We start from the raw sequence: 24,798 nt of genomic DNA on the forward strand, positions 1-24,798 counted from the left end.
GGGCATCTTAGAGATACCCCCTGAAAAACAACCAGCCCGGATATGCATTCTGAATGGCTATCCACCATTTGCCACCACCAGACAGGTTTCCAGACCCCTGGGTAGAGGGTCTCTACTCTCTGGCTCCAGAAACAAAGTCCATCCTGGGAAGATGTCATGCTCTTCCCCCAGGAAGGCCTGGGTCCACGAAGGGGAAGCTTCAAAACCCTGCCATCTTTGATAGCTCACCCTGCTTGTTAGCTGACCCTGCCTTTTGCTGCCTCCAGCAACTGGCTTCCACTGGTTCTACGCCCCCCTCCCCCCCTTTTCGTGGGAGAAAATCAGGGGAAAAACAAGTCAGGAAGAGAAGTGTGCTCACTTTTGCCAATGCCACCCCTCAGTGCCTTGCACCTTGATAATGAGGGCCCCAACCAAGCATAGAGGCGTATTCCCCTTTCCCACTGGATGGTGGCATAATAGGGGGTGTACTCACCCCCAGGAAGGGACTTATTGGTCCCAACCTGCACTCCCCTGTAGCGCCCCTAAATTTTGTATTTATGGGTGACCCTAAACCTTGCCTCCTCAGATTCCTGCAACCTATGAAAAAGGACGAATGAGGGAGTTGGACAGCAGATGAGACTGTAGAGAGGAACTGATGTGGCCCCAGCCATACCGGCCTGCTTGCAGTGTCCAGAGATCTTGCGCCAGAAGTTGACTTGTCCTGCAGCCAGTGACCCCCAAAACCCCTGGGAGGACTGATTGCCTTAAACAAAGACCGGATCTCCTGCGAACGGAAGCTCAGTTCAAAAAATAACTCCAAAGAGAGACTCTGAGCCTGCAGAGGATAAAGAAACTCGATGCCTGGATTCACCACTGCACCTGTCGCCTGTGACTCGAGTCCAAGTGGCCCACCGATCCCAGCGAGGTCCACCAGCTCTCCAGAGTCAGTCCACCGTGGGTTGACCTCTTCAGGACTCTCCGTTGTCTTCAGCCTCTGCACAGAGACTCCCAAACTGCAAGTGGTCCGATAAGGTGAACCCTGGCCTCAAAAGGCACCCATTGTTAGAGATTTCTGAATTATGTGACGAATGTATTTCCCCCATGCCTCTGGAGACCTCAACTTGGTTTTTATTGTTTTGATTGTGCCATGGTTTGTATCACTTCATAATTGCCAATTGAGACTTTTAAAGTTTCTGGCGCGGCCGGGTGCAGTACCAATGTCAGCGGGCCCGATAAATCTCGCCTCGGTGCCACCCTAACCATGGGGTCCCACGCTGCAACTCTGGGCAATAGCTTGCCTAATCTCCACTCCGGCCCCATCACCGCCGGGGATGCCTGGCTGCACCTTGGTGATGCACAATAAAGGGACCATCTCACAGGGAAAGCCAGGACGGGTTCCCAGTGGTACAGCGCTGGGACGCCTCTGGGTAACCACGCGCTCTATAAATCCAACATTCATTCATTAACCACCCCTCCCCATCCCACCATGTAGGAGAGGCTATGCAGGCTGGATATCGAGTTAGATCATTTCATGCAGTAATAGGTGCTACGCGCTAGCATGTAAAGTACCACCCCAGGGCATCAGCGTCATCTTCATGTTGAATTAGTCTGGTCCTAAGCGATATTTCTTGCGGACAGTGGTCGCTTTCATTTCTGCTTCCAAGACTAAAAACTGTTATTTGGTGGAGAAGTGTGAGGCTGACAAAGGTATAATCAATTAACGAAGCGCCATTTTTACTCACCGCCTGCAAGCAAAAAACATAAAATCTTTACAGAGAGAAGTGAGGGCAGGCTTTAAGGGCATGACGGGTGAACTGACGGGTGCCCTGCAGGCACTCTGTGAAGAACTAAGAGCAGACCTGTTTCTATCACCTTCGCAGAATTGGGAAAATCCGAAGGTACCTATCCTCGGAGGCTCTCATTCTAGTCATTATGGCCCTGGTTACCTCACGTATAGATTATGCCAACTGTCTGTACGTGGGGATCCCTGCATACCATCTTCATCGGCTACAGCTGGTACAAAACCAGGCAGCCAGACTGGTCTTCCAACAGCCTAAATCCCAACACGTTTCACCTTTACTGAAAAGACTACACTGGCTCCCGGTAGCGTACCGCTGTATTTTCAAAATTAGTTGCACTGTCTTTAAATCTCTTTTCACTTCTGCCCCCGCCTTTATCTCTCGTGTTCTTCACCCCCACGTTCCATCACGACGCCTTAGGTCTTCTACCCACAACCTTTTGATCACTCCCAGGTTTAAACGCAAGAAACACGGTGGTGCCTGTTTCTCTTTCTTTGCCCCTTCTACCTGGAACTCCCTTCCCCTCTCAATTCGGCTCAGTCCAGACTATATCACCTTCCGCAAACTCCTGAAGACTCATCTGTTCCATCTTGCCCACGATTAGTCTCTTTACTCCCTGCGTCTCCTCTCCACCTGTCTCTGAGCGCCATGAAACCAATTGGTGTCCGTGCGCGGTAACAAGCACTTTTAACATAACATAACATAACATTATCTGGAGGAAAGCGCCCATTTAAGGCTCTGAGGCCTAGATTTTCCAGGTTGCCTTGTAAGGAACGTCCTTTTGAGTCGTGCTTGTGTGAACCTGGGGAGTCCGGCTGGGGTATAACCCAAATGCTTTCATGTGATTTGGTGATCTCGTTTTTCCCTAGGTCCGTCATTAGCCACATATTGAAATCACCTGATAGATTTATTTCAGGTTCTAGGGATCCGATTTTCACTCTTAATACCGTTGCTATTGCTTCTTCTGTGAAAGATTGCCTTGATGCTGCGTTTGGACGGACATAGGCATTCATTAGAAACAGGGTCCTGCGCTGGGCTTTGTCGGAGGTAAAGGAAATTCCCAGGCACTGGAGGAAATGTGATGAACCTGCTAAATCCCATGAAGCGATTGCATTTTTAATGGATATGTAAATTGCTAGGCCACCACTGCCTCTTCCCGAAGATTTCAGTTTTTGTGCTGGAATGTGATGAGTTTTGAAGCCTTAGATTTGCTGCGGTTCAAGAAGCCATGTCTCTTGAAGTAGTAATATCTCGAATTTCTGAAAGTAAGAGATTATGGCTTTATCTTCCAGTTTGTTGGCTAGTCTGTTAATGTTCCAAGAACATATCTTTAGAGGACACATGTTTAGGTCCTTTCCACTGTTCTGTCATCGTAACAGGCGAGTTGAGTTTAGGGTGCCTGCCAGCCATGACCATGTGCCGACCTCTTCCCGATCCCTATTTGATGTGATCCCGTTTTCTATTAATTTTCTTTGTTTATGGTCGAGGGTAGGATTTTTGTTGCATGCGCCCCGGAGGACTGAGTACACTTCTCCCCTTTCTGCCCGTGTGTACTTAGGTACTTGACTTGCCAGCAGGACGTGTGGGTATCCCGCTACCCTACCAGGTTGTAGCAGTATGCCCCACTGCTTGAAGATGTCTGTATGCCCTAAGATGGCGTTCATTACCTCTGCCGATCTCCAAGTGACCTTTGTGGTTTCATTTGTTAGGCCATGACTTGGTGCAATGAATTCTATTGATGTGATATCTTGTGTGGTTATGCCGTTTACATTCCAGTAGCTTTTATCAATTTTAAGATGTTTCCACGATTGAGAATGTCATGGCTGCCTTTGGACTTGTACTCCGGGTAGAAGAGTGTAAAGGAGGTGTCGCCAGATGAAAGGGCCCTATTCAGCCTTGAATTTGCCTCTGATGATGTGACGCAGTGCCTGTGTTCTGTGCTTGTCGAGGGGTCAAGGTTCAGTGTCACCTTCTGGTCGCTAGGGCTCTTTACAATTTTTCCCCCTGCCACAGCTCTCTTATCTCTCGCAGGGCTTGTGCCTTGATGGTTTTTGACAGAACTGTTGGTTGTCACCTGGTTTGGAGTGATGCTCCTACCGACTTGTTTTACAAGGTGATTCAGAAAAGTGGGTGGTGATAGACAGAGTATCTGAATTAAGCAGAACACTCTTACCCAGTCAACAGATCAGGGCTTGATCCATCACCGTTTTTTAGCTCACTGCACCATCCCAGCTCAGAACCTGGCTACATGCAAATTAGTCTGTCCCTGGCCCAGTGCATCATGGGAACAGGGCAGACCAAACTACCAAGCCAATTCTTTTACTGGAAAGGAAACAAGCTTCCGGGGACCGGTTTCTGGCATTACAGCCGTCTTCGGCCCCTGCTTGCTTGAATCCTGATGGTACAGTGAGCAAGGGACTCATGTCTGAGTATACCCTTCCACGCTTATGGTGGACAAAACGTTTTACAAGGTGGCTAGAGTTTTGGACCTGCTCCTTTACGTCCTGCAACAGAGGTGTATTTGAAGGAGGCATGTTGGTGCTTATTATTAGCTCAATTGTCCCACTGACCGCCTTTTTTCCTGAGGGTGTCCGTGCTGAGACCTTTTCTGCTGGCGTTGGGGAAGCCCCGTTCGTTCTGTTTTTCCTTTCCAGCAATGTTGGTAGTTCTAATGTAGTTCTTGACTCCTCAATATCTTTTGGGTTATCGCACTCTGTTGCTGCAGGATGCCTAGGGGTGTTGAACATCGGGTAAAGGCTCAGTTCTTGTTTGCGCTTACCCAGTTTATTGCGGCCTTTCCGCTTCCTGTCTTTTCCCCTTTCCCACAGGGTCACCCCAGGCTTGTTCGATTGGAGATGGAGGGATGAGTGAGCCAGGAGGGTGAGGGAGCTCCAGGCTCTTTCCTCTAAACCTCCTTTCCTTTCTTGTCATCCGGACTAAGTTGTGTTGCGGATGCGACCCTCTTTCCTGCCCAAGGTAGTCACAGCCTTTCACATCGGGCAGTCCATCACCTTGCCCACCTTATTTCCGCCTCCGCATCCCTCGAAAGAGGAAGAGAGGCTCCACCGTCTTGACCCAAAATGTGCGCTCTCATTCTATTTGGATCGCACACCGCAGTTCCGGGTAGGTGACCAACTCTTTGTTGGTTACGTGGGCGCTAAGAAAGGTCGGGCGGTGTGCAAGCGGACCATCTCTCGGTGGGTCGTGTTGTGTATCAAGGCTTTCTACTCTTTGGCTAAAAAGGAGCCTCCTGTTGGGCTGAGGGCCCATTCCACTCGGGCCACGGCGGCTACTACTACCCTGGGAAGGGGAGTCCCCTTGCAGGACATCTGTCAGGCAGCTACGTGGGCCTCGCTGCACACGTTTGCAAGACACTACTGCCTCGACAGCCAAGTCCGAAGAGATGGCTTTTTCGGCCGTTCCGTTCTCCAGGACTTTTTGGTGTAATCATTGGTTCGCAGACCCACCACCGGGGTTGGTATTGCTGGGGTATCTATTCTAAGGTAAGGAATCTAATACTAACCTGTTTCTTTCAGATGCACAAGTTACTTACCTTCGGTAACGATATATCTGTAAGAAACAGTAGTTAGTATTAGATTCCTTACCGCCCCACCCATCCTCTCCGTTCTGCGAACCGATATCTAGGGTTAAGGGCCCTAGTTTCATGGCACCAGTGTTGGTTTTTATCATGGCTCTGGGTTTCTGGCGCAGAAAAGCTATGTAAAAGAACTGACGTCCGAGCGTGAGGGCGGCGTCTAAGTACTCCGACGTCATCTGGCGCCAACGATGCCGACTGACGCGGAGCCGCAGACGACACCTACCGACACGCATGGGTACTGCTATGCTAAATTTTCTGGATCCAGTCTGACGCCAGGGGATATTCTAAGGTAAGGAATCTAATACTAACTACTGTTTCTTACAGATATATCGTTACCGATGGTAAGTAACTTGTGCTACAAGAAGTCATTCCACAATTGCAAAAAGGGGATACATTGCAACTATAGATCAAATAGACGCTTACTTGCACAACCCAATGAATCCAAAAAACAAGAAATACTTGAGATTTGTGGTGAACAAGACTCATTACCAGTTTAGAGTACTAGCTTTCGGAATAAAATCTGGTCCAAGAGTATTACAAAGTGTCTAGCAGCAGTGGCAGCACACTTAAGGAGACAAGGGATACATGCTTGCCCCTATGTAGTGACCGGTTAGTAAGAGCAGACTCCCTCAACAAATGCAGAGAGCATTAACAGCAGGTGATGAGGACACTCTTCACACTGGAGTTCTCTGTAAACATAGAGAAGTCCTGCCCTAAATCAGAACAAGTAAAAATGTTTCTAGGAGCTAGAATCAATTCAGTACTAGGGAAGGTATATCCCAGCGAGAAGTGGATTGTGTCCTCGCTTCAGAAATCTCACCTTTACCAGAAGGGGCAATCTGGCAGTGAGGACTGTGGGGAAATTGTTGGGAAAGATGTCTAAATGCATCCCTTTTATTCCAAATGTTAGTATACAAATGAAAGCAATTCAGGAATGGCTACAAAACCAATGGTCAGAAGCAACGGGGAGTTGTGAAGATCTAGTTGTTGTCATGCAGAAGCTGTAGGAGGAAATGGCATGGTAGAGCAGATCACATATAACCGAGTAAGGAAATTTGCGCAACCATCTCCAATTGTAACCATTAAACCAGATGTCTCTCATATGGGCGGGGGAGCTCACATGGGTTTGCTCATGGTCAGGGGGTCTGTAAGGAAGAAGATACAGTACAGCAAATCAATTTCTTGGAGTTAAAGTCAGAATGTTGCCCTGTGCCATTTCTGTTAGTTCTGAGAACTATGTTTGCCTTGCTCACTGAGGGGCAATTAGTATTAAAGTAATTTTGATCCTTTTACATTTGTTGATCACTCTGTGTAACCGTGGCTTCGGGGGAAAAGAGTATGCAAATATCCTGACCAGTCTATTGACACAGCGTTCCCTAGGGATTGGTGGTGTGGCTGTCTGGAAGCAATGTTTTGGTATTTTGTGTTCTTTGTGGTTGTGAATAGGTCTACCTTTGGCGTTCTCCAATTCCAGAAAATCTGTTTGAGTTCTGCTTGGTTGAGTTTCAATTTGCGAGAGCAGAATGCTTGTCTGCTCAGTCTTTCCGCTTCTACATTGTTTCTCCCTGGTAGATGGAATGCTGTTATATCTGTTTTTCTGCACTGCCCACTTCCAGATTTCTTGGACTAGTTTTGATAGGGTGAAGGATTACGTCCCACCCTTCTTGTTGGCGTAGAACATTGTAGTGGTATTGTCTGTCTGGATCAATATTGTTGTTCCTCATAGCTCTTTCTGAAAGGCATTAAGGCCAAGAATTGTCAAAACAAGACCTGTTATTGGAAGAGAGGAGGGTACTACACCCAGAACCAGTCTCTTTAAGGCTGGCAGCTTGTTTCCTGAAGACTTTAAAATATGGGCATCTAAGGCTCCTAGAGAACCTAATATCCGTTCTTAGAGATGCAAGAAAGCCAACAACAAGGACGTGTTACATAGCCTAATGCAAGAGATACTCAATATGGTGCCATAAAGTGGGCTTGTTAAGGAAAAACACTAAAGATGCAACTGTGTTAAAATATCTTGCACACGTACTAGACTGCAAAGTGAAATATGCATCGTTGAAGGTGCATTGAGCCGTAATTGGGACCTACACAAGAGGGCACTTAGGAAGAAGTTTCTTCACAACTGTAGTAATAAAACATTTTTTTGAGAGGAAGCAAAAAGAATTGCACCACCGATAAGAGTACCATGGAATTTAATGTAGCGCGAACTAAACTAATGAAGACACCCCTTGAGCCTTTACACATGGCCACATTAAAGATGCTCACCCTAAAGATAGCATTCCTAGTGGCTAGAACATCACTTCAAAGAGTGAATGAAATACAAGCACTCCCAGTTCAAGAAATATATTGACGGGTCCACCGAGACAGAATTGTCATGAGGACTGTAGGAAGCTTGCTCATTATGTGATATATCTAAAAGTTGATGATCGAGGCATGTGGGCTGCTGAATTCATATCTGTGCATAGATCGCCGCCTAGTGTTGGGTCCGGATGATTGCACATTGTTGTCCTGGAAGAGTCTTCGAAGTATCACGAGATAGGTGGCTCCTCCCCTGGACTACAGTGCGCATGGGCATAGACTCCATCCCCAGATTGTTTTTTTCCGCCATTGGGTTCGGATGTCTTTGGTTCCCTCTTGTCGGAATCGATAAAGAAAAAACTTTCATTGAGAGCAAAAAGTCATTAGTCTTACGTCGGTATTGTCTTGCTTTCGGCTTAACAACTTTTCCTCGGCTCCGAGCCGAGCTCTGTACTTCCGCGTGCTTTTAGCGCGGAGAGCCTTGTCGACGCTCCCGACTCATCGACCATCCATCATGGACCGAAGTCCATTCAAAAGATGTCCGGTGTGTAACTCGAAGTACCCACACATCGACGTCCACCCGGTGTGCAACAAGTGCCTGTCGCCAGACCACGATGAGGCCAAGTGTATGGCCTGTTCGAGATTCCGGTCCAAGAAGAGACTCAAACTCCGTCGAGCTGCGCGCCTGGAGGCCCAGCAATCTGCATTTTCGATGCTGGGGAGGTCGAGGATGAAGATATCCAGGACGTCTCAGAATCAAACCCCGCGTCGGATGTCGAGGAAGACTACGACGCTGAGGCCGAAGCTTTCGAAAGCGAAGAAGTTGTCGAGGAGGTAGGCGCGACGACGGGGCCCTAGGGGCCATGGAGGATAGCTCGGACGAGGAGCTTCCTCAGACTGACTCTGGGGCCGTGCCAATCGATAAGGCCCAGGTCGAGGGATCGCCATCGGGCCTTACCCAAGACCTTGATGTGAGTTCCTCAGCCCCGCCTGCAGGCCCGGCCACGAACATTGGTACTGAGTCACTCCCAGTGAAAATGAAACCGAAAGTGCGCATCGCATTGGTCGGATCGAAGACTTCGGAGGCCTCGGCGCCGAAGAAACCTAAGATGGCCGTCGAGCCGAAGGGCCAAGTCAAGATGGCCGAGCCGAAGGCTACTGCGTCGAAGACTAAGGAGAAGGGGTTAGACCCGGGCGCATCGGCGCCGAAGACAATCGACACCGGCAAGAGTCGGGTCGACCACAAGAAGGCTGTCTACGACCCCAAAAAGTCTCTTGGAGACCCGAAGAAACGGCCCGATGACCCGAAGGTCCTCTCTGCCCCGCTTCCACACGACAGGCCCAAGGGGGCTGTGCCGAGTGTCGACTCCGAAGGTGGCCTTGAAGGACTCCACTCCGAAACCGTCCTCTAAGGACTCCGTCGAACCGTCACGTCCATCTGCCGCGTTCACGAAGGTGGTCACGGAGTCCCTGCAGCGCATGAGGGACGGCACCGCGGCAGTCGAGCCGAAGTACCCTTTGCCTGCCAAGCCTCTGGAAAAACCGGCAAAGGCGTCAACGCCGATCCTCTTTACCTTGCCGCCTAAGACGGCGCCGAAGGCTTTCGCTGCTAAACCGGGGGCCGGCGTGCCCGAGAAGCTATCTTCGATGCCGAAGGCATCATTGGTGGTCCATGGCCCGCGGCCTCGACAACTCTCAGAGGAGGAGCGTCAAGAACATTTCATCGACGCAGAAACGGGCAGGCTTTCCCTTCTGAAGAGGAAAATCACCCCAGAACCCCAATTGGAGTCTTACAAAATCCCCCTAAAGAGGAAAATGGACTCTGCTGGTACTCCAGCCTTGGTGGAGCCCATTTCACCACAAGCTCACGAGGTCTCGCCCACTTACTCCGACGTGGACGCTGGTGAGGGCGATGACGAGGATGAATATAGCTATCCGGTCTACACAGACCCGGAGGATATATCAGAGCCCTGGTCAGCTGGTGGTGACCCTGGGGATCCTCATTCGGGACAAGACCCTCAGCTCTTCTCTGCTAAAACTTCACCTACTGAAGACTCTGCTGCTTTCAATGCCCTCATTGAGCGGGCAGCAGCCAATCACAATGTCCAGCTGCATGCTGACCCTGTGGACGTAGACCTTTTCTGTGTCTGAAAAGACTGTGAAAACTCTGCCAATGCTGAAAGGCGTTTTGAAGCACGCTGCTGAGGTCTTCAAAGAACCCACCAGGGCGAGAGTCATCAACCCGAGGATTGACAAAAAGTACAAAGCGGCGCCTACTGATCCAACTTATATTAAAGGACAGTTGCCTCTGGACTCCATGGTCGTCTCGAATGCCCGGAAGAGGGCCAATTCTCAGACTACGGGTGATGCTCCTCCCCCAGACAAAGAATCCAAGGTCTTTGAGGCTTCAGGGAAGAGGGTAGCAGCGCAGGCAGCTAACATATGGCGCATCTCAAACACACAAGCGCTCCTGGCGCGTTATGACAGGGCGCACTACGATACCCTAGAGACCCTTTTGCAACACCTGCCTGATCAATATAAGGAAGGGGCTGAGATGCTAATCCAGGAGGGGAAGCTGATCTCCAACGCTTCCATAAAGTGCGCTCTGGACGCGGCTGACACCGCTGCGCGCGCCATTAACACTAGTGTTATGCTTCGGAGACATGCCTGGCTGAGAATCTCTGGTTTCAAGCCAGACATCCAGACCACCATCTTGACCCAAACAGTCAACCCAGATCACCTGTTTGGCCCGGAGGTTGACACCACCCTAGAAAAAATTAAAAAGGACACTGACACTGCAAAATCCATGGGTGCCTTGCAGTCCCAGCAGTTTCGGGGTGGATCCTTTCGTCGCTCCAATACCAGAGGCACCTCAAGGGGTCAGCTTTCGCAGTCCGCGCAGTTCTACAAAGGCAACACCCAGATTACTACTTATGCCAACAAGAGTCGAGGTGGATACCCCGGCAACAGCGCCAAAGGCAGAGGACGTGGCAACAACAGCTCCAGGTCCTCTACCGCCATCACCACGGACAGGTGGTCAGAAAGCTTATCCAATTTGGTTATTGTCTGGAGTTAACATCCACTCCCCCCAACATACCCCCAAGGCACCGTCCTATGTCGGACGAGCACTTGCACTTATTGCAGCAGGAGGTCAACGTCATGCTGCAAAAAGGGGCAATAGAGCTCGTGCCCATGCAGGAAAGAGGCACAGGAGTTTACTCCCTGTACTTCCTGATTCCAAAGAAGGACTGGTCCCTCAGGCCCATCCTGGATCTCAGGCCCCTCAACTTCTACATCCTGTCAGAGCACTTCCACATGCTAACACTGCAGCAAGTGCTCCCGCTGCTCCAACAGGGGGACTTTCTCGCAACTTTAGACCTAAAAGATGCGTACTTTCACATTCCACTACATCCTTCACACAGAAAATACCTCAGGTTCACCATCCAAAACCAGCACTACCAATTCAGGGATTTGCCTTTTGGGGTCACCACGGCACCCAGGGCGTTCACAAAGTGCCTGGCGACGGTGGCGGCACATCTGAGACGACAAAACATCCACGTCTACCCCTATCTGGACGACTGGCTCATCCAAGCGAAGTCAGCCCAGCAGTGTGCCGACCACGTGTCCCACACCATTCACCTCCTGCACGATCTGGGATTCTCACTGAATTAACCAAAATCCCACCTCCAGCCCGCCCACATACGGCAGTATCTGGGTGCGACCATAGACACTCTGGCGGCCACAGCACAGCCGAATTCAGTGAGTCAGCAGCATTCAATCGCTGATCCAAAAATTCAGACCTCAACACTCGCTTCCAGCAAGAGTGTTCATGCAGTTGATAGGCATGATGGCCTCCTGCATCTCCATTGTCCCGCACGCGAGACTACATATGCGTCCGCTTCAGGAGTGCTTGGCACGTCAGTGGACTCAGGCTCACAACCAGTTGAAAGACCTAGTGTTGGTGAGCGGTCGGGCATACAACTCTCTGCATTGGTGGAATCCACGAAACCTTTGCAAGGGCCGACCGTTCCGGGAGCCTGTGCCACAGATTATCCTGACGACGGACGCTTCTCTCCAGGGATGGGGAGCGCATGTACTCCAATACACTGTGCAGGGACTATGGACGCAACAACAAGGGAAGATGCACATCAATGTTCTGGAACTGATGGCAATCTTCATGGCATTAAAAGCATTCAAGGTACATCTGTGCAACAAGGTCGTGTTGATCCGGACGGACAACATGACGGCAATGTACTACATTCAAAAGCAGGGAGGAACACACTCTCCGCAGCTGTCTCATCTGGCTCAGAGCATGTGGAAGTGGGCCATTCAGAGGAACATCTTCCTCATGGCAGAGCATCTCCCGGGCAAGGACAATCAGATGGCGGACCTGCTCAGCGGGCACAGCCACCAGATGCACGAGTGGGAGATACATCCATCAGTACTCCAGCCGTACTTCCAAAGGTGGGGCCATCCAGAGAGACCTGTTTGCCACAAAGGAGAACGCAAAATGCCAAAGCTTCGCCGCCAGGTTCCCACACCCACAGTCGCAGGGCAATGCGATATGGATGAACTGGTCAGGCAAATTTGCGTACGCTTTTCCCCCAGCACCTCTGATACCGCTGGTGGCACGCAAGCTCAGGCAGCACTCGATGACTCTCATCCTGGTTGCTCCAACGTGGGCTCGCCAACCATGGTACACCACATTTCTAGAACTGTCCGTGGTACCGCATCAGAGGCTACATCTCACACCCAGCCTTCTGACGCAGAGCCATGGCGACATTCAGCACCCAGATCCGCAACAGCTCAACCTGGCGATCTGGCTCCTGAAGTCCTAGTTTGGCTACCTGCACTTACCTGCCGACTGTATGGACATCATTCGGGAGGCAAGGAAGCCCACCACTGGAGCATGCTATGCGGCAAAATGGAAGCGGTTTGTCATTTATTGTGCCGGCCACAACATTAACCCGCTGGATGCTTCTATTCAGATCTGTTACCTTTTCCATCTGTACAAGTGTAATCTGGCCTATGCTTCCATTCGCATTCATCTGTCTGCAATGGCCGCTTATCTCCAAAATAGGCAGCACCTCTCCCTCTTCAGGGTGCCTGCCATCAAGGCTTTTCTGGAAGGGCTCAAACGAGTCATTCTGCCACGGACTCCACCAGCTCCTGAGTGGAACCTCAATGTGGTCCTTACCATGCTGATGGGTCCACCCTTTGAACCACTGCATTCCTGCGAGATTCAGTTCTTGACATGGAAAGTGGCTTTCCTCATAGCAATTACGTCGCTACGGAGGGTTAGTGAATTGCAAGCCCTCACAATCCAAGAGCCATTTATTCAGATTCATTCCAACAGGGTACTGCTTCGCACTAACCCTAAGTTTCTACCCAAGGTTGTGTCTCAGTTTCACATCAACCAAACAATCGAATTACCTGTTTTCTTTCAAAATCCTGAGTCACTGGCGGAGCGGATGCTCCATACCCTTGACGTTAAACGGGCCCTAATGTATTACATCGATAGGACCAAGGATTTTAGGAAAACTAAGCAACTCTTTGTCGCCTTTGCACCGCACCACAAAGGTAACCCTATTTCCAAGGCTGGTATTGCTAGGTGGATCGTTAAATGTATCCAGATCTGCTATTTAAAAGCAAAACGCACTCTTACCATTCCGCCAAGAGCCAACTCCACCAGGAAGTTAGGGGCCTCTATGGCATTCCTTGGAAACATTCCTTTGGAAGACATATGTAGAGCAGCCACATGGTCTACCCCACACACATTTACTAAGCATTACTGTGTTGATGTGCACTCCAAACAGCAGGCAGCTGTAGGGCAGGCTGTTCTCAAAACGTTTTTTCAAACAGCTGCAGCTGGCACGGGCGGCCGCCGCTAATGTAGGGACTGCTATGTATTCTATGCACAGATATGAATTCAGCAGCCCACATGCCTCGAACCGAATATGCTACTTACCAGTATGCATCTGTTCTTGGCATGTAGGGCTACTGACATTCATATCGCCCGCCCTCCTCCCCGGCGCCTGTAGCAGCTGCAGTATTCACATATACTCATAGCATGGTCATCATTCACTGAGTTTCACTCCATCTTGGCCACAATGGCTAAAAATAATCTGGGGATGGAGTTGATGCCCATGCGCACTGTAGTCCAGGGGAGGAGCCACCTATCTCGTGATACTTCGAAGACTCTTCCAGGACAACAATGTGCAATCATCCGGACCCAACACTAGGCGGCGATCTATGCACAGATATGAATGTCAGCAGCCCTACATGTCAAGAACAGATGCATACTGGTAAGTAGCCTATTCAATACCATATGGAAAGTCCAGGGGTTTCCTCATGAGTGGACAAGGCTTGCTATGCAATCCCAAAGTGCTCTATGGGGGTAGTGTGGTTGAGCAGCTTCGGCTTAACACAAGAGGAGTTCAAGACAATTGCACATGCACACAATGACACACACAACTCAAGGAGTAGATCCACACCAATTTATAAAAATAGCAAGTATCTTTATATTTAGGCATCAGAGGAATCATTCAGGTAAGTAAGTGTTCGAGGCATATGGGCTGCAGATGGTACATTATGAATAGATCGCCATCTGGTGTTGGGCTCGGATGATTGCACTTTGTTTTTCTCTTGGAGAGTCTTTTGTATCTTAGTGACTCCTCCCTTGGTTGGTAGTGCGCATGGGCATCGGCTCCATCCTTAGATTGTTTTTTTCCGCCATCGGGTTCGGATGAGGATCGAGACGCTCCAGATCAACTTCAGAGAAAAGTGATTAATCGGCGCGTATTCCCTTTCCAATTCGACGGTATTGTTATCGAACACGTTTCATTTCCATTCCGACGCGTTGCAAATTCAAAATCGAAGAAAAAACTTAGACCTACGTCGACGAACAGGAGAACTTTCTCGACGCAGTCAAGCCCGGAGTCCATGGAAAGGACTCCATTCAAGAAATGTCCAACGTGTGGTGCTAAGTTCCCACACAAGGACCTACACGAGGTGTGCAACCTCTGTCTATCGCCTGAACACGAATCCAGGGACTGCGAAGCCTGCGCAGCATTCTCCTCCAAGCTAACGATTAGAAATCGTCGAGCTCGAAGACACGAGGTTTCAAGAATGCAGTCGGAGGCGATCCCGGAGCTGTTCGGAGACGAGCTAATGGAAGAAGAAGAGGATCAGTCGGGGTCGGAAGGGGACCAGTCGGAGGTTGAAGAACTCAACGAGCAACAAACCTTGAGTGACGACGTCCCCTTACCGAAAAACCGACCCCGTGCGGTAACGACCCCGCCTTCGAGCCCGGTCAAACCGCAGAAAAAAGTTTCCGACGCCCCGCCCTCGGGCCCGGCAACGAAACCGAAACTGAAACCGAAACACTCGGACTCCCACCATGTCGGATCCGAGAAAAGGGCGACATCGACTTCGACACCGAGGCTACATACAAGGGAAAGCTCGGTACCGAAACATTCCATGTCGAAACATAAACATGGTTCGTCGTCCAAGATTCACTCGATACCCAGGAAGTCGGAATCGAGTAGACACTCGGTGCAGAAAGCACCAAACAATGACGATCGAAAACATAAGCACCTTTCGGAACCAGGGCCTTCGGTACCGATTCAGGAGCAACAGACAGATCCCAAACAAAAGATCTTGTTTATCGATCCGCAAACTGGCAAAGTTGTGACGAAGAAGAGAAAGAATGAACAGACAGAAGATAAATCTCTTCCTTCAAAAAAGAGAACACTGGGGACAAATACAACTCCTCCTACTTCTCCTAGACATAAAGTCACACCCTCTTCTCCTATTCCTCACACTATGCCAAATATTCCTACACCTTCCACACCAAGACCATCTACACCTCAGTCTGATGTAGACAGTGATCTAGGGGAGGGAGAACCTCAAGGGGATGACGAAACCATCCCAGATGAGGAGGACCCATGGGAAAATTATGACGTAGGGTCAGATGAAGACAACGACCCAGAGTTATATCCCTCAAAGCCTTCACCACCTGATGATAACACAGGGTTTGCGCAGCTCATTAATAGGGCAGCAAAATATCATAAGGTAGATATACATACAGAACCCCAAATTAAGGATTTCCTGTTAGAGACGCTACCTAACGCACAAAGAACATCAGGTACTCTTCCTATGTTGAAGGGTCTTCTCAGTCATACAGAAGAAATATTCAAAGACCCAGTGAGGGCTAGGGTGTTAAACCCAAGAATTGATAAAAAATATAAGGCGGCTCCAAAGGATCCAATCTTTATTAAAGGACATGTACCCCTGGACTCGCTGGTGGTCTCAAACGCTCGTAAAAGAGCAAACTCATTATCTACAGGAGAGGCTCCTCCACCTGATAAAGAGTCAAAATTAATAGATGCATCAGGCAAAAGAGTAGCATCACAGGCGGCAAATAGCTGGCGTATAGACAATACACAAGCATTACTCGCACGTTATGACAGGGCACATTATGATGAATTAGAAAAACTCATCACACATCTCCCCAAGGAACATCAGAAAAAGGCAGATCAGTTAATACAGGAAGGTAAAATAATAACTAATACTTCCATTAAGTGCGCCCTAGACGCAGCAGACACTGCAGCAAGATCCATAAACACCAGTGTAATGTTGAGGAGACATGCATGGCTTAGAATCTCAGGATTCAAACAGGAAGTACAAACGGCACTACTGAACAAACCATTTGATCAAAAGACACTGTTTGGTTCAAGCACAGATGAGACCTTAGAGAAAATGGAAAAAGATACAGAAACGGCTAAGTCAATGGGAGCATTGCAACAGCCAACACAAAGAGGTTCCTTTCGTAGATCCACCTATAGAGGGGGCTCAAAGAATACAGGAACAAATCAGCAATCCACCTCTTTCACACCAACATCACCCAGAGGTAATTCAAGAGGAAGTTACAGAGGTAACAACAACAAGGGTAGAGGCCGCGGAAATAATAACAACCGCAACGCCTCAACCCCAAAACAGTGACTTCATAGAACTCCCCCCAGACCACATAACACCGGTCGGGGGACGCCTAGCACAGTTCCTACCTGTTTGGGAAAACATCACATCAGACAAGTGGGTGAGACAAATTATCCAACATGGTTATTGCCTGGAACTCACAGCTACCCCACCAAACATCCCCCCCAAACAGCGTCCAATGAGTCAAGATCATCTGACATTATTAAGAGAAGAAGTACTAGCACTTCTACAAAAGCATGCAATAGAGAAGGTCCCAAAAGATCAACAAGGAACAGGAGTATACTCTCTATACTTCCTAATCCCCAAAAAAGCCGGGTCCCTAAGACCAATATTAGACCTCAGACCTCTCAATGCTTACATAAATTCGGAGCATTTCCACATGGTCACGCTCCAACAAGTACTCCCTTTACTGAAGAAAGGGGACGTTCTTTCTACACTGGATCTAAAAGACGCTTACTTTCATATCCCAATTCACAAAGCCCACAGAAAATACCTAAGGTTTGTTTTAGAAGGACAACACTATCAGTTCAAAGTCCTTCCGTTCGGTGTCACAACAGCACCGAGAGTGTTCACAAAATGCCTAGCTGTGGTGGCAGCACACCTAAGAAAACAAATACATGTCTTCCCATACTTGGACGACTGGCTAATAAAGGCCAAGTCAAAAGAGGAATGTCTTCACAACACACAGAAGACAATTCAATTGCTGCACCACCTAGGGTTTACGGTGAACTACAAGAAATCACACCTGCAACCAAACCAGATTCAGCAATACCTGGGGGCTACGATAGACACAGAAAAGGCAATAGCATACCCCAACCCAATCAGGATACAGACCATGGTCGGGTTAATACAAAGATTTCAACCACAACACTCACTACCAGCACGAGTGTTTATGCAACTATTAGGCATGATGTCCTCCTGCATACTGCTAATACCACATGCAAGGCTACAAATGCGTCCACTACAGGAGTGTCTAGCGACACAGTGGAATCAGGCTCAAGGTCAGATTACAGATCTGGTGTTGGTAAACGACTGGACGTATCGCTCTCTGAAGTGGTGGAACACAGAAAACATTTCCAAGGGACGGTCGTTCCTAGAGCCAATTCCACAAGTGATGATAACAGCGGACGCATCGCTCTCCGGATGGGGAGCGCATATGGACAAATACACAGTGCAGGGGAAGTGGAGTGTGCAGCAAAAGAAACTGCACATCAACTACCTAGAATTATTAGCAGTATTTCTAGCACTAAAAGCTTTCCAAATACAAATAAAGGGCAAAGCAGTCCTGATCAGAACAGACAACATGACTGCAATGTATTATATTCAAAAACAGGGGGGGACACACTCTCTCCAACTATCCAAACTAGCACAGGACATATGGAGATGGGCCATTCCTCAAAAGATCTACCTGTTAGCGGAACACCTACCAGGAGTTCAAAATCAGATAGCAGACATCCTAAGCAGACAGTCAGAACAGATACACGAATGGGAGCTGCACGACCAAATACTGCAGCCATTCTTCCAAAAATGGGGGCAACCAGAGATAGATCTGTTTGCCAACCATCAGAACGCAAAATGCAAAAACTTTGCATCCAGGTACCCACACCAACGGTCCCAGGGCAATGCACTATGGATAAATTGGTCCAACAAATTTGCTTACGCGTTCCCTCCTCTACCACTAATTCCGTTACTGGTTCGGAAACTGCAGCAACACTCACTGACAATGATACTAGTGGCACCCACGTGGGCAAGACAGCCGTGGTTCACCACGCTGCTACAACTCTCACAAGTACCACATCAAAAGCTAAAATTATTACCCATGCATCTTACACAGAACCATGGAGAAATAATGCACCCAGATCCCAAACAACTGAACCTAGCGATCTGGCTCCTGAGGTCATAGAGTTTGGATATTTAGATTTACCTCCAGAATGCATGGAAATCATTAAACAAGCAAGACGTCCTACCACCAGAGCATGCTATGCAGCAAAATGGAAGAGGTTTGCTATACACTGTAACAGTAAGCACATCAACCCTCTGGACGCATCCACTAAACAAATCATTTGCTATTTACTACACTTGCAGCAATGTAACTTGGCATATACCTCTATCAGAGTTCATCTCGCAGCCATAGCGGCGTACCTACAAAACAGGCAACATCTTTCACTGTTTAAAGTACCAGCAATTAAAGCTTTCATGGAAGGACTCAAAAGAGTCATTCCACCAAGAAGACCACCTTCCCCAGTCTGGAATCTCAACATAGTACTTACCAGACTAATGAGGCCACCATTTGAACCTATGCATAGGTGTGAAATACAATTCCTCACATGGAAGGTGGCATTCCTCATAGCTATCACGTCACTTAGAAGAGTAAGTGAACTGCAGGCTTTTACGATTCAAGAACCATTCATGCAGTTACACCAAAACAAAGTGGTTCTTAGAACAAACCCAAAATTCTTACCAAAAGTAATTTCAGCATTCCACATCAATCAGTCAGTGGAATTACCGGTTTTCTTTCCAAAACCACAAACTGTAGCAGAAAGAGCCCTACATACATTGGATGTTAGAAGGGCCATATTGTACTACATAGAAAGGACACAAACTTTCAGAAAGACAAAACAACTATTTGTTGCGTTTTCTCCTACACATAAAGGCAATCCCATCTCCAAAGCGGGCATTGCCAGATGGATTGTAAAATGCATTCAAATATGCTACTTAAAGGCAAAGAGAACATTAACTGTTCCTCCTAGAGCTCACTCTACACGTAAACTAGGAGCATCTATGGCATTTTTGGGGAACATTCCACTAGATGACATATGCAAAGCAGCTACCTGGGTTACACCGCACACCTTCACAAAACACTATTGTGTAGATGTGCACACAACACAACAGGCTAGAGTGGGACAAGCAGTATTAAAAACCTTGTTTCAAACAGTTGCAATAGATACGGGCGACCACCGCTAGGGAGAGAACTGCTGTATAGTCTATTCATAATGTACCATCTGCAGCCCATATGCCTCGAACGGAATATGCTACTTACCAGTATGCATCTGTTCTTGGCATAGAGGGCTGCAGAGTGGTACATGCCCTCCCAGCCTCCCCGGAAACCTGTGTCTGTTCCAACATTATCTTATTTAGATACATTTACATGGGCATTCTTATCTGTATTCTACTATACTACTCCATCTAACCCTACTATGGCAAAACAATCTAAGGATGGAGCCGATGCCCATGCGCACTACCAACCAAGGGAGGAGTCACCAAGATACAAAAGACTCTCCAAGAGAAAAACAAAGTGCAATCATCCGAGCCCAACACCAGATGGCGATCTATTCATAATGTACCACTCTGCAGCCCTCTATGCCAAGAACAGATGCATACTGGTAAGTAGCATATTCCTTTTAAATTTACATTCTTTTCACTTTTAAAAAAATGTACATAGTTCAGTTTCAGAGTTCTGCAATGTTATCCTATGGAAGGAAGAACACGTTATGCAAACAGGTACAGTACATTGACATACAGGACCAATCCCCAGGATTTGAGGTGAGTGGTGGGCAAATTCCAGGGCAGAACCAACAGTAGAACACTAGCAGCACGGGGCAGCTGGCTGCAAGTTCAAATCCGCATTGGGAGCCCAATGCGTTTCAGTGAGGACCAGTCACTGTAAAGAGTCTGCAGGCTCTGGTTAGGAAGCCAGTCAGGCTGAACCAGCAAGTGGACTCAGACCTTGCAGTGCTCGCTGACACATCTTGGTCCACTTCTCCAAGGCGCATGGGCGACGGGTGCCGAGATGTCCTTAGGTGTCAGGTTTTTCCTTACCGGAACTGTTGCAGTTGAGGGGGCCTGTATGCAAAGGCTGCAGGTGACATTGGAGAGTCCGGAGGGATGAAATAACAATGAACTCAAGCTCTGGAGGGCTGGGGAACCTTGTTGGCACCGTTGGCCCACACAAACTAAGGCTGGAGGCAACAGGCACAGTGGTAACTTTGATTGTCAGGTTTTGGCAGTTCCAGAGGAATCAGTCTTCTCTTTTGGAGTTTCTTCAGAACAGGTCAACTGTTCATGGGAGTTCTTGAGGCTTTTTCGAAGGCAGGCAGTCCTCTCAGGTTTTTGGAGTCAACAGCTGCAGGACGAGTCGACTGTGGCACAGTTTTCGACGAGGGATGCAGACTTGCCGGCGGGGCTGCTACCAGGTCAGCTGTTAATTTCTCATTGGAAAGCATTACCACATAAAAACGCATTTGTTTAGCATTTTTGCTTAGCTGTGAAAATTGATAACTCAAAGTACTTAGCGATATACAAAGTGGTTGGTGTTACAACTTAAATAAAAATACCTGTTATTTTTCAAAATTGGTCTAGAGTTTCTTCATGAGTGTGTCTAATTTATTGACGCTGTGTGTTCAACAAATGCTTAACACTGTGCTTTGATAATCCTAAACTCCCCGCCCACACTACTACAAAATAGAGCATTTGGAATTATTGTTGTAAGCCCTATAAGCTGACAAGGGCCGCCTGGACTTTATATACGGTTTTACTCATTTTGGTACACTACACAAAAAGCTAGCTAAAAAAAAAAAAAAAAGAATCTGAAGATGCCGACCAAGAGCTGAAGCTTTAGGATGAGGGTGTACAACGTCGAAGGAAACACGGAATGGTGGATCCATCAACACCCAACAACAAAAAACAAAAACTGAAGAGGGACTACAAAAAATTGGAGAATTCAGGACCCATCCACTAGATGTCAGAATAACGCATAGCACATGAATCTAGAAAATTCCTCAAGCTGTCAAATTACACCTAAAGATAAACTATTTTGTTTGGTTGCACTGCACCTTTACAGAATTGGTGTTGGTCTTCTCCTTCTGCCTTGATGGTGTGGAGAAATAGATGGGAAAATGACTTCAGGACGCCACTATGAGCTCTTTTGTGGCTCCAGTGACGCCACAATGGTGTCGTTTTTGGCACCTAGGTGAGGTCAGCGCCCTCTAACAGCCTGGAAGAGCTATGGAAAAGTTGCCTGATCAAGTCTAGTCCCTTGTATAGTCAAAAGTTGAAGAATCTATAGGTGGATAGACCATCCATCAGAAAGATCTCTACTGAAGGTAAATAACTTGGGTTGATTTGCATGAAACTTGACAATCTACTAACTCAGTTAGTTAGGTTTCAGCATGCCAAGGTTCATGAAGATCTGTCAGATGGAAAAAATTGTTTGAGAAGTAAGACAAAGATTGTTGTGCTCATTGAAGGTGAACATCACCATTCTGTGTTGTGTAGCCTATATTTAGGTCAGTTTAGAGTGAAATTTGGACAGTTTTTTATGCACAATCATTCATCTATCTTCATTAAATGCTTTTCCTTGATTGGTTGTCATGGTCTGTTTACTTCTTATAGTGTTGTTTTCCCCTACTGATTCTGTAATCTGTGAAAATGAGTGTGGACATTTTGAGAAACATAGTAATGGAAATGAGGGCAAACCTGCATGTAACTTCGAGTGATCTACACTCTTGAAGAAGAGGCTTGCAGGCAATGGAGTGTATGTAGAGAGTCATTTGAAAGAAAGAGAGGCAACAGTTGGATGATTTAAGTCCATCATGAAGGATGTTAACCCCTTCGATGCGGCGGCTATTCCGCCGCAGCGCTAAGGGGGTAGGGCGGCCGCGCGGCGGTCACGTGCTTGTGACGGAACCGCTCCGTCACGGCACGCGGGTGAGCTGTGCTTGTGACGGAACCGTTCCGTCACGAACGTGCCCGCTCAATGGAACGCGCCGCGCAGGCGCGCCGAGCGGGCCGTGACGGAACCGTTCCGTCACAAGCACAGCTCACCCGAGGCTTGTGACGGAGCGGTTCCGTCACAAGCACACAAGGGGTTAAGGGTAGAGGAGAGACATTTTGAGTTGGTGTGCAATGTGAGGATGCAAAGCTGAAAAACATTTGCATGCGACATAACTACATTAGGTACTTTTGATGGGCTTTAGAAACAGCTACTCTGTCTGCTGCTTGCTACCTCTGGACTAGCACTTCCACAGAAATAGCAGATCGAGTTGGAAGCTTCAAGTACTTGCTGTGTGCATATTCAGGAAATATCTGGAGACTTAAGCGGAGCCAAAAGGAAGCAGTAACCTCATGATCATAGCAACATAAGAGAAAATGCAGGGTAAATTAAGCAAACCACGAAAAGGAGATTATGCGAATGCTGGAGCAGATGTCTTCTGATGTCCCCTATTAAAATGTGTTCTTATGCGCCCCCTGGTGTAGGCCTTTTACCTACATTTGTCTTCCCTTGTGCTACATAACCGATCCAGCACTGAACTTTTACCTAGTTGTGCTGAATAAATGTCGATCAGTTTTCTCCGAAGCTATTCTCATTTATTATACATGAGAATTCCTAGTATCATACCTTAATCCCCTGCCCAGGACATACACAGCAGAATTAACATCTTATGTATAATACCTCTGTACCAAAGTCAACGCTAACGTCTTCCTTGGACAAGACGTCCACTACACATAATGGCAAGCCATTTTATATCTAGTTAGAACCCCTGAGTGGATTTTGTGGGTATAAAAGAAAGACCTCTTTGCTGGGAAACCAGAGGAGAAGGTTTCACGCTGCCAATAGACTCTGAGGTCCCGGCCTGCAGAAACTCCAGCATGCCGTTGACTGACAACCATTGCGGGGTGTCTAACTCGAGACCAAGACAGTCCTTTGTTCTCTCCCATCAGGTAATGGAGTTGTCTCTTTCCTAGGGGATTCTTCGCTTAACACCCACATGCGTGCTAGGTACACTTAGGGTTTGAATCGTAAGAGTATGGTAGATTACTGCCATGTATCGAAATTCCTGCATATATTTACTGTTTTAGCACCATGGCAGAATTCTGACTTTAATTTACTCTGTTGGTACTTGTAATATTATGTATCTGTTTCTGTCTGATTGTTGCAGCAAACATGTTTTATACTAGAATGACGCTGGTTCAATAAATGCTTATTGAAAACATCCCCATTGTTTATTTTGTGTATCTCTCTGAGACTAAGTGAGCACAATTAACCGAGCAAAGAGTACTGCACTGTTTCCACGATCCCTGAAGGATCAAGGGTTGTCCTGTTCGATAGTTGCCAGAAACTATTGGCTTCTTGGTTAAGTTAGGGGGTTTATGGTGGCACTGTGAGCTAGCTGGTCTAAAGGCTAACATATCCTTTGGGGGTGTCTGTAATCAGTCTGGACATCAATCCCTTACTTTATGTTGCCTAGACGCGCAGATCCTATGTATTATTAGGAACTACACAACATTGTTTTATAGCAGTAATTACAAAAGTAAGTACTCCTTATACTTTTCTGGGGAGGAATAGAAACTGTTGGTCCTAGAGAAAAGGCAGTCCCTCATCTCAGATTCCACAGCACATCAGTGTTTAATCCGGACTGGATTGTTTTATAGCCCAGTCTGAAAGTGCGTCAATGCACTCGTTAACCAAAGTTTCAATTGTAGGGGATGATTGTGTGCATTAGAGGAACACAGAGTATGTTCACACCTCATGGGCAGCATTCACCATTAAAAGCTACCTTTCATCTCTCTCTCCCAGACACCTTACAGATTTAAATATGGGCTAGAATCAGGGTTGATATACATTTTCACTGATGGTGCTTTATTTTCATATCTTGTTGGGACAAGAATGGTATTGCACATTTGCCTCGTACTCCACTGTATGTGAACCTGGTATCCTGATGTTTATTTTGATCTACTATCACTCTAATCTAGAGTGTGCTCAGAGCCATAGGCCTGCGGCAGTGTGAGGTTCACTAACTGTCCTGTGACCTGGAGGGGCGGAAGAAGTGTGATCTCATAGAAGACCGTGCACTACTGAACCTGACCTGCGATTGATGGCTGCATGCGCAGACCTTGTTTCATGAATCTGTAGATTGACCGGAGGTTATCGGGGCTGGACTGAGAACCCAAAGCAGGCCTGGCAATTTTGTTGGACCAGTCCCCGGGAAAGGTCGGGGGAGTTCTGCAGGTATGAAGCATTACTGCTTTTGGTTACTGGGGGCTGATATTGCAGTACTGCTGCAGAATGGACCCCGAGTAACAAAACCGGCCTCCACCCTTTCAGCTTCATGGTAAACACCTGATGCC

At 47.7% G+C, this 24,798-nt stretch overlaps 1 protein-coding gene across 4 annotated transcripts in view; it reads left to right on the forward strand.

Annotated features, from left to right (window-relative positions):
* The window catches only part of TOP2B (DNA topoisomerase II beta), a 683,650-nt gene that overhangs the window by 657,868 nt on the left and 984 nt on the right, over positions 1-24,798 (forward strand). The gene's annotated exons all lie outside the window — the stretch shown is intronic.

The sequence above is a fragment of the Lissotriton vulgaris genome, chromosome 10, assembly GCF_964263255.1.
Source record: "Lissotriton vulgaris chromosome 10, aLisVul1.2, whole genome shotgun sequence".
Classification (NCBI taxonomy): Eukaryota; Metazoa; Chordata; class Amphibia; order Caudata; family Salamandridae; genus Lissotriton; species Lissotriton vulgaris.